Source organism: Heptranchias perlo, chromosome 20 (genome assembly GCF_035084215.1).
Source record: "Heptranchias perlo isolate sHepPer1 chromosome 20, sHepPer1.hap1, whole genome shotgun sequence".
Lineage (NCBI taxonomy): Eukaryota > Metazoa > Chordata > Chondrichthyes > Hexanchiformes > Hexanchidae > Heptranchias > Heptranchias perlo.
In genome coordinates this window covers 26245062-26254281 of record NC_090344.1, presented here as the reverse complement: position 1 = coordinate 26254281, position 9220 = coordinate 26245062, and the positions used below count along the sequence as shown (strand labels likewise).

At 46.6% G+C, this 9220-nt stretch overlaps 1 non-coding gene across 1 annotated transcript; it reads left to right on the top strand.

Annotated features, from left to right (window-relative positions):
- Nucleotides 1–2029: 2029 nt before the first annotated feature.
- Nucleotides 2030–2103, top strand: trnan-guu (transfer RNA asparagine (anticodon GUU)). The gene has a single exon. It is a non-coding gene; the product is annotated as a tRNA-Asn (tRNA).
- The last annotated feature ends 7117 nt before the right edge of the window (nt 2104–9220 follow it).

Genomic DNA, 9220 nt, shown 5'->3' with positions numbered 1-9220 from the left:
AATTACTGCAAGCAAGAATTCTACCCCTGAAGCACCAATGCTGCCACGGCAGCAGGAAGCATGTGTCCAGTCAGAAACCTGTCTGGAGGAGCATGCAGTCTGACAGAGCCGGAAGTCGACCAGATTGACTTTCGGTCTGAGCAGATGTTGAGTCTCCTTCTTGAGACAGTTTCACCAATCCAGCTCAGAATGGTTTAAGAATCATGAATTCGGCTGGGACTGGAGCCACTTGTGTAAGATGAAGTGTCGGGGGCAGTTTCACATCCCTGACGGACATTAATGATCCTGTTGCGGTTTTGCTGTAAAATTTCACTTCCCAGCTCCCGAACTAAAATCCAACGCCGTTGCAACTCGAATCCACAACCTTTGAATGGCTTATCAAACAAAACAAGTAGAAGTCCAACACACTCGCCATTGCGTCACAGGGTCAGTTGCCAAAAAATCCCGAATAAAAAGAAAGACGTGTTTCTCCGGTCCAGGGGCAAAGTGACAATGGATATTATTCAAAAAACTGTCCCCTCGAATCTGTCTTTATGTATTTTTTTGTAAAGCTTCGATTTTAAAAGTTATAAAAAGCCGAAATAAATAAAGTAAATTATAAGAATCGAATCCGTGATTAAAGCGTTATAACACACTCGAAGCAACTGAGTTAACCGGCCGTACTGATGGTCCATTAGACATTTTAATTAATTTCTGTACCTGTACGCTAGTTGGTCGCGCTTTCTGTACTGGGACCCCTAAATCTCTCTGCTCCTCCACAGTTCCTAGTTTCTCACCATTTAGAAAACATTCTGATTTATCTTTCTTAGATTTAAATTGGATGATCTCGCTCTCCCCCACATTGAACTATATTTGCCGCAGTTTTCCCCACTCACTGAATTTATCAATTCCCACTTTTCAACTTCCTGCTTCAATCTTCATGACTTATTGCGTCACCAGAAGGCTGCGTGTTCAAATCACGGGGTAACCGTTACTTTTCGAGCTGATCAGATTCTGGATCGTTCCGGGATGAATATTGTATCTGCTTTTTCTCAATAAACAGAACCTTGCTCTAAAGTCTGCTTCCCTGGTTCTCAAATTTCAGGAAGGCGTCTCATTCCGCCCTGGACTTTTGATTTTGACCTGCGGTTGAAACTTTTGCAAAGATGGAAAAGAAGTCCCCAAATCGCTCCACCTGAATCTTAAACGCTTTGGGAAGACGTTCAATGCAAACAATCAGGAATTTAAAGGCACCTCAATGACCTGCACTTTCTTGGAATGAGTTTTGTTCGCCATTGCATTCGACCCTGAAATCGCTCCCGGCTTTCATCTCACTGAAGTGAAGAGTGTGACCGCGTTCCATCTGTCAGAGTGGAAGTGACGAGTTTGGGGTCGGTATGGGTCGTTCACAACTTTTGAAATCTCACCAAGCACCAGAGAAAAAGAAACTTAGAATCAAATTGTCCCTGTCAGTGATGAATTGAAGTGAATATCGCTCCAAGTCGATCTGAACAACTCGCAGCGCAGCCGCACAGGAGTTCCAAATCCACCTTCTCGCCACTCGGCAATCGCATGAACTGAACTTTACTCTGACCCAGTGTCACCGCGCTGAAATCGAGTATGTCTCGGCCACACTTTTTCTGAACATCATGGTTACTGGTTTAAGAGTGAAAACTGCCGTCCGCTTCACTGTAAGTGCAAGAGACATCTTTGTAAACACCGAGTCGTATCACAGACCTGCTCTTCGGACCTGCTCATTTCATCTCATCTCATTTTCAGCAAACCTGAATATTACTGGAATAGAGAATGGCGAATCACAGCTCGAGAAATCAATCCTCTCGACCACGAGGGGACGGAGTCTTCCAACAGACAGGTGTTTAATGGCAAGGTGAGTTTAATGTTCAGGAATAATAGAGCACAGATTTTCACTCGTGCAAACTTCACACACTTTATTTTGGAAAAGTAAACTGATAGTGGAGAGAATTTATTTTGATCGCTGCAACCTGAATTTTTAGTTCGTTGAATCAGTAGTTCAACACAAACGTGTGCTGTCTCTGTGGCGCAATCGGTTAGCGCGTTCGGCTGTTAACCGAAAGGTTGGTGGTTCGATCCCACCCAGGGACGGTGGGGAAACTTTTATCTTCATGGTCTCGCATTTCCTGGTTCTGATGTTTGTTTTGGCTGCAAAACAAATGCCCGCTTTCGATGGCCAACTGAGCACGGCCGAACTTCCACCATTTGACCTGTGATTGGCTTCGCGGAAATCTGAATTCTTCTTGACAGACAAGGTCCGAAGGTTGCAGGAGAGCCGCTTCACTCTGACATGGATATTTCTGCAGTGAGGGACACCAGACTGTTTCCACAATGAATGTCACTCCCTTTTATTTTGGAAACGCAAAATTGTATTCACATTCCGATGGGTTTCAGTTGATTTGTGAGAGATCATGAAAGGATCCTGCAGCGCTGCCTTGGATAATAACAGTTCTAAGCCGCATTTCAGTCGCGGCAACAAATCCCTGCATCCGAGTATCTGCACCCTTAAATCCGAGTATTTGCACACTTCCACCGGAGTATCTGCGCCCTCACACCGGAGTTTCTGCGCCCTCACACCGGAGTTTCTGCGCCCTCACACCGGAGTTTCTGCGCCCTCACACCGGAGTTTCTGCGCCCTCACACCGGAGTTTCTGCGCCCTCACACCCATAACTCATCAACTGTCCCCAATCATCTTTATGAGCGTCAGGAGACCTAAGCAAAACACAACAGTGAAGAAATTGGCTTTATGATTCTTCACTAATGTACGGACACATTTTTGTTTACGGTACTTTCAGGGAGATTTGGGGAAAGTGGCCGCTGTTACTCAGAAACTACTACTTGTTTTTTTTTTCTTCAGCGGGCTCGTTGGTCTGGGGGTATGATTCTCGCTTCGGGTTTGTTGTTTAAAATATGTGAGAGATCCCGGGTTCAAATCCCAGACGAGCCCTCATTTCCCCCCCGCCCCCCCAGACTTTTGATCTTGAGCTGCTGTTCAAACTGGCAGGGTGTTGGGAGGCATCTCAATGATTTCACGTCCTCTGAATGCATTCTGCTTGCACTTGCAATTGACCTTGAAACCGCTCTCGGATTTCATCTCACTGAAGCAGAATGTGGCCGCTTTTTATCTGTCAGCGTGGAGGTGACGAGGTTGTGGTTGAGAACCGCGGGCACACCTGTCCGGACATTGGTATTCAGATTGTACAAAATGCTGTCTCAAATACTCTGTTGTCATCCTGGGAGCTCTCGATTTCCATGCCCAACCTTTCCCCGAGTAAGAATGTATCCAGTCTGTACCCGAAATATCTCCTCACTCAAGGCCTCCCATTGCTCATTTACTGTTTTACCTGCCAATTTTTGATTCCAATCCACCTGGACCCGATCCCTTTTCAACTCGCTGAAATTCGCTCTTCCCAGTTGAGTATTTTCATACCTGATATTTCCTTGCATTTTCCATAACTACACTAAACCTGCTGCAAATGCTCCCCCAGAGAATCATGCTCCACTTGCCCCATTTCTTTCCCCTAAATAAATCCAACACTGCTTCCTTCCTCGTTGGGCTGAAAACATACGGATTAAGAAATTTCTCTTGGACACATTTCAGGAATTGCTCGCCCTCTTTGACTTTTACACTGCTATTTCCCAGTCTATATTCGGATAAATGAAGTTCCCTTTTATCACTACTCTAAAATTATTGCATCTTTCTCCAATTTACCTGCCAATTTGCTCCTCTATCTCCTTCCCACTATTTGGTCCCCCGATATAATGCATCCAGCAGCGTAATAGCTCCTCAATTGTTCCTTAATTCTAAACAAATAGATTCTGCCTTTGAACCCTTTAGCAGGGCGATCCTTTCTACCGCTGTAACAGTATTTTTGATCAATAGTGCCTGCTCCCCTCTAGCCCCGCCACCCCCTCCTTTTTTTCCCTGCCTTTCCTGAATACGTTGTAGCCTGGAATATCTAAGTGGCCACTCCTCCGCTCGTTTGAGCCAGGTCTCCATTATTGACAATATAACATAATCCCATGTTACCACTTGTGTCTGCAGCTCACCAACCTTATTTACCAAGTATGTTAAACACAACATCAGGGCATAAAGGTCGTACAAGATCTAATGCCCAATTAAATGTTCTATACACTAATGTACGTAGCATAAGAAATAAAACAAGTGAATTAGAAGCGTAAATTAAGCTTATAGTGCATGACGTAGTGCTCATCACTGAGACCTGAAGACAAACTGGGCATGACTGAGATAAATATTTCAAGTTATAAGCCGTTTGGAAAGGATAGGGTCATTGGAAAAGGCGGTGGAGTAGCGATATTGATGAGGGATACTATTACTGCATTGGAAAGAAGAGATATCAGTAAAGGTGAGCACGCAGTAGAAAGGCTTTGCGTAGAAATGAGTAACAGAATAGAATACAAGACTTTGGTGGGAGTTGTTTATAGACTTCCGGATAGCAGTGAAAAAGTAACAGGATACACAAAAGCGGACAGGTTGTTAGGGGTCTGGAACTCACTGAGAGGGTGGTCGAGGCAGAAAACCTCAACTCATTTAAAAAGTACTTGGATGTGCATTTGAAGTGCCGTAATCTACAGGGCTATGGACCAAGTGTTGGAAAGTGGGATTAAGTTGGATAGCTCTTTTTCGGCCGGCACAGACACGATAGGCCGAATGGCTTCCTTCTGTTCTGTAACTTTCTATGATTCCATGATTCCGTGTGTGGGAAGGGATTCACTCAGTCATCACACATGCTGAGACACCAGCGAGTTCAAAGGTGACTGCAGGAGTTGGATTCTGCTGTTCATCCCATCCAGAACTGAACCATTTTCATTCTGACATTTCGGGTTTGTTTCTTCTGATGTTACTAACCCCTATAACTGGGCTGGAGTTTAATTTTCTGGATATCTGTTGAATAAATCAGCTTTGTTTTAAACATCTTGTTGTAGATTTTGGTCTTTCCCACCTGAGTGTTTAGCATCACCTGACTGGAGCTCAGAAAGGACAATCTGGGGGCAGGATCGTCCGGTGGGAACAGAACTTCAACCTGGACACAGTCCTTCAGGGCCACACTGAGAGGGGCAAACGGCACTTTGGTCTTTCTTGTCTCTGTTCACTTATAGCAAATTGGCCGTGCGGCATCCAGTCTAAAAATGACTGTGGTAATTATTCTATGAAGATTTAACCTGTTTGTGTGACAGTCCTCGGTAGACTTTTTAAGGCAGGCGTTAACTGATTTAAAATAAACCCGCTTAAAAGAAATGGGTTATGAATTGTGATTTCCGTGAAGCCAATGTTCTATTCCTTTATATGATTGACGTGCCTGCTCTCCGACCGCAGGGTAAATGGTGGAATATCAGCCCTGCTCAGCCGGCAATGATCACGGTACATTTTCTTGCAGACAAAACACACATTGAAACCCTGGAGCTTTGAGGCGATGAATCCTTATGGAAAATAAAATTAGGGCTCAAACCATCAAACTTTCGCGTTGAACGATAGCATCACGAGACAGGTGAAGAATTTACCGACTAAAGCAATAATTCACTGAGCTAAACTTTGAGGTTGCAGCGACCAATATAACATTTGTCTCCTGTCAGTCCAAAATGAATGATTGAAGCTTGCAGGAGTGAAAATCCAACGAGCCGGTCTTCACTCTTAAACCAGCAACTATGAAGTTAAGAGAAACGTGCCGGAGAAATACTCGATTTCAGCGCGGTGACACTGGGCCAGAGTAAAGCTCAGTTAATATGATTGCCCAGTGGCGAGAGGGTGGATTTGGAACTCATGAGCGACTGCACTGCGCATTTTCCAGATCTGCTTGGAGCACCAATCCCTTCAATTCATCACTTGCAGGGACAATTCGATTCTCGGTTTCTTTTCCCCGATGCTTGGTGAAATTTTAAAATTTGAAAGCGACCAATATCAAAGCGAACCTAGAATCATAGAATCATAGAAGTTCACAACATGGAAACAGGCCCTTCGGCCCAACATGTCCATGTCGCCCAGTTTATACCACTAAGCTAGTCCCAATTGCCTGCACTTGGCCCATATCCCTCGATACCCATCTTACCCATGTAACTGTCCAAATACTTTTTAAAAGACAAAATTGTACCCGCCTCTACTACTGCCTCTGGCAGCTCGTTCCAGACACTCACCACCCTTTGAGTGAAAAAATTGCCCCTCTGGACCCTTTTGTATCTCTCCCCTCTCACCCTATTCACCTGTGACTCCACTTTCAAGGAGCTATGAACCTGTACTCCTAGATCTCTTTGTTCTATAACTCTCCCCAACGCCCTACCATTAACGGAGTAGGTCCTGGCCTGATTCGATCTACCAAAATGCATCACCTCACATTTATCTAAATTAAACTCCATCTGCCATTCATCGGCCCACTGGCCCAATTTATCAAGATCCCGTTGCAAACCTAGATAACCTTCTTCACTGTCCACAATGCCACCAAGCTTGGTGTCATCTGCAAACTTACTAACCATGCCTCCTAAATTCTCATCCAAATCATTAATATAAATAACAAATAACAGCGGACCCAGCACCGATCCCTGAGGCACACCGCTGGTCACAGGCCTCCAGTTTGAAAAACAACCCTCTACAACCACCCTCTGTCTTCTGTCGTCAATCCAATGTTGTATCCAATTGGCTACCTCACCTTGGATCCCGTGAGATTTAACCTTATGTAACAACCTACCATGCGGTACCTTGTCAAAGGCTTTGCTAAAGTCCATGTAGACCACGTCTACTGCACAGCCCTCATCTATCTTCTTGGTTACTCCTTCAAAAAACTCAATCAAATTCGTGAGACATGATGTTCCACTCACAAAACCATGCTGACTGTTCCTAATCAGTCCCTGCCTCTCCAAATGCCTGTCGATCCTGTCTCTCGGAATACCCTCGGAGCGGAGCTGCAGGCGGGAGCGGACCTAGGAGAGAGCGCGGGACTCGGAGACTACTGAAGGCCCAGGCTCGCGGGCCGACCCGCACTCGGAGCGGAGCTGCAGGCGGGAGCGGACGTAGGAGAGAGCGCGGGACTCGGAGACTACTAAAGGCCCAGGCCCGAGGGCCTACCCGCACTCGGAGCGGAGCGGACCTAGGAGAGAGCGCGGGACTCGGAGACTACTAAAGGCCCAGGCTCGAGGGACTACCCGCACTCGGAGCGGAGCGGACCAAGGAGAGAGCGCGGGACTCGGAGACTACTAAAGGCCCAGGCCCGAGGGCCAACCCGCAGAGAGGCAATCGGTGAAAAAAACAAGGATTGACGTCACAGGACAGCGGGTAGGTGATTGGCGAGTCGGTAAAGGGAGGAGCGGAGACCTGAGGTGAGTAATTAAACTCACCGACGTGAGTCTTTTTCCCCAGCGGGGAAGGTGCTTCGCGGCTTTTTCAAAGGCACGGGGTGGGGCCAATTCATTGGTACCCGTATACAGGTGGAGCGGTTGCTAAACCCGAGACACTACAGAAGTAGTGACTCCCACCCTCACATCTCCTCTAACCTTTTGGGGGGTAGAGGGAATTTAAAGGGTAGGTTCGTTTTTTTATATTTTGTTTTCAGGGACTTAACTCCTGGACCTAAGATAAATAAGAAGCAAAAAGTAATCCAAAGTGGGATGTCACCAAGGAAGAGGTAAGTGATTGGTTGGTGAGTATTTTCCTGCTGAATTTGTCTAAGGTTAGAGTTTGTGGATTCTCTGGTCTCTGTTGTGTAGTGGGGGACTGCTGTTCAGCAAGGGCCCTTGAGTATACCTTTTAATTGAAGTGAAATTGGTGGGATTCATTTAATTTGAATTAATTAGTTAAAGGGTAAGTCATGTCAGGACAGCCCAGCCTCGTGTTATGCTCTTCCTGCTCTATGTGGGAAATCAGGGACCCTTCCGGTGTCCCTGACGACCATGTGTGCGGAAAATGTATCCAGCTGCAGCTACTGACAAACCGCATTGCGGCACTGGAGCTGCGGATGGATTCATTATGGAGCATTCGCGATGTTGAAAACGTCGTGGACAGCACGTTTAGTGAGATGGACACACCGCAGGTAAAGGTTGTACAGGCAGGAAGTAATTGCGAGACCTCCAGGCAGAGTAAGAGGAGCAGGCAGGCAGTGCAGGGGTCCTCTGTGGCCGTCCCCCTCTCAAACAAATATACAGCTTTGGATATTGTTGAGGGGGATGACTTATCAGGGGAAGGCAGCAGCAGCCAACTTCCTGGCACCAGGGGTAGCTCTGCTGCACAGGCTGGGAGGAAAAAGAGTGGAAGAGCTATAGTGGTAGGGGATTCTATCGTAAGGGGAACAGACAGGCGTTTCTGTGGCCGTAAACGTGACTCCAGGATGGTTTGTTGCCTCCCTGGTGCCAGGGTCATGGATGTCACTGAGCGGCTTCAGGGCATTCTCAAGGGGGAGGGTGAGCAGGCAGAGGTCGTGGTTCACATTGGGACCAACGACATAGGTAGGAAGGGAGATGAGGTCCTGCATCAAGAATTTAGGGAGCTAGGTAGCAGATTAAAGAGCAGGACCTCAAAGGTTGTAATCTCTGGATTACTCCCAGTGCCACGGGCTAGTGAGTATAGAAATAGGAGGATAGAACAGATGAATGCGTGGCTAAAGAGTTGGTGCAGGAGGGAGGGTTTCAGTTTCCTGGATCACTGGGCCTGCTTCTGGGGAAGGTAGGACTTGTACAAGTCAGACGGGTTGCACCTGAACCAGAGCGGGACAAATATCCTTGCGGGGAGGTTTGCTAGCACTGTTGGGGGGGGTTTAAACTAACTTGGCAGGGGGATGGGATACAGAGTGGAGCTACAATAGGGGGTGATGTGCAGCCAAATATAGAGAAAAAAACAAGTCAGCTTGGAAGACAGGGCAAATATGTAAGAGCAAGGCTGGATGGCATCTATTTTAATGCAAGGAGTCTTGCAAATAAGGTGGATGAACTGAAGGTGTTGATAAACACATGGGAGTATGATATTGTTGCTGTCACAGAGACATGGTTGAGGGAGGGGCAAGACTGGCAGCTCAATATTCCGGGGTACAGAATCTTCAGGCGAGACAGAGGGGGAGGTATAAGAGGAGGGGGGGTCGCAATATTAATTAAAGAATCAATTACTGCCATAAGGAGGGATGATATATTAGCAGGTTCCTCAAATGAGGCCATATGGGTGGAGCTTAAAAACAAAAAGGGGGCAAGCACTTTGATGGGAGTGTACGA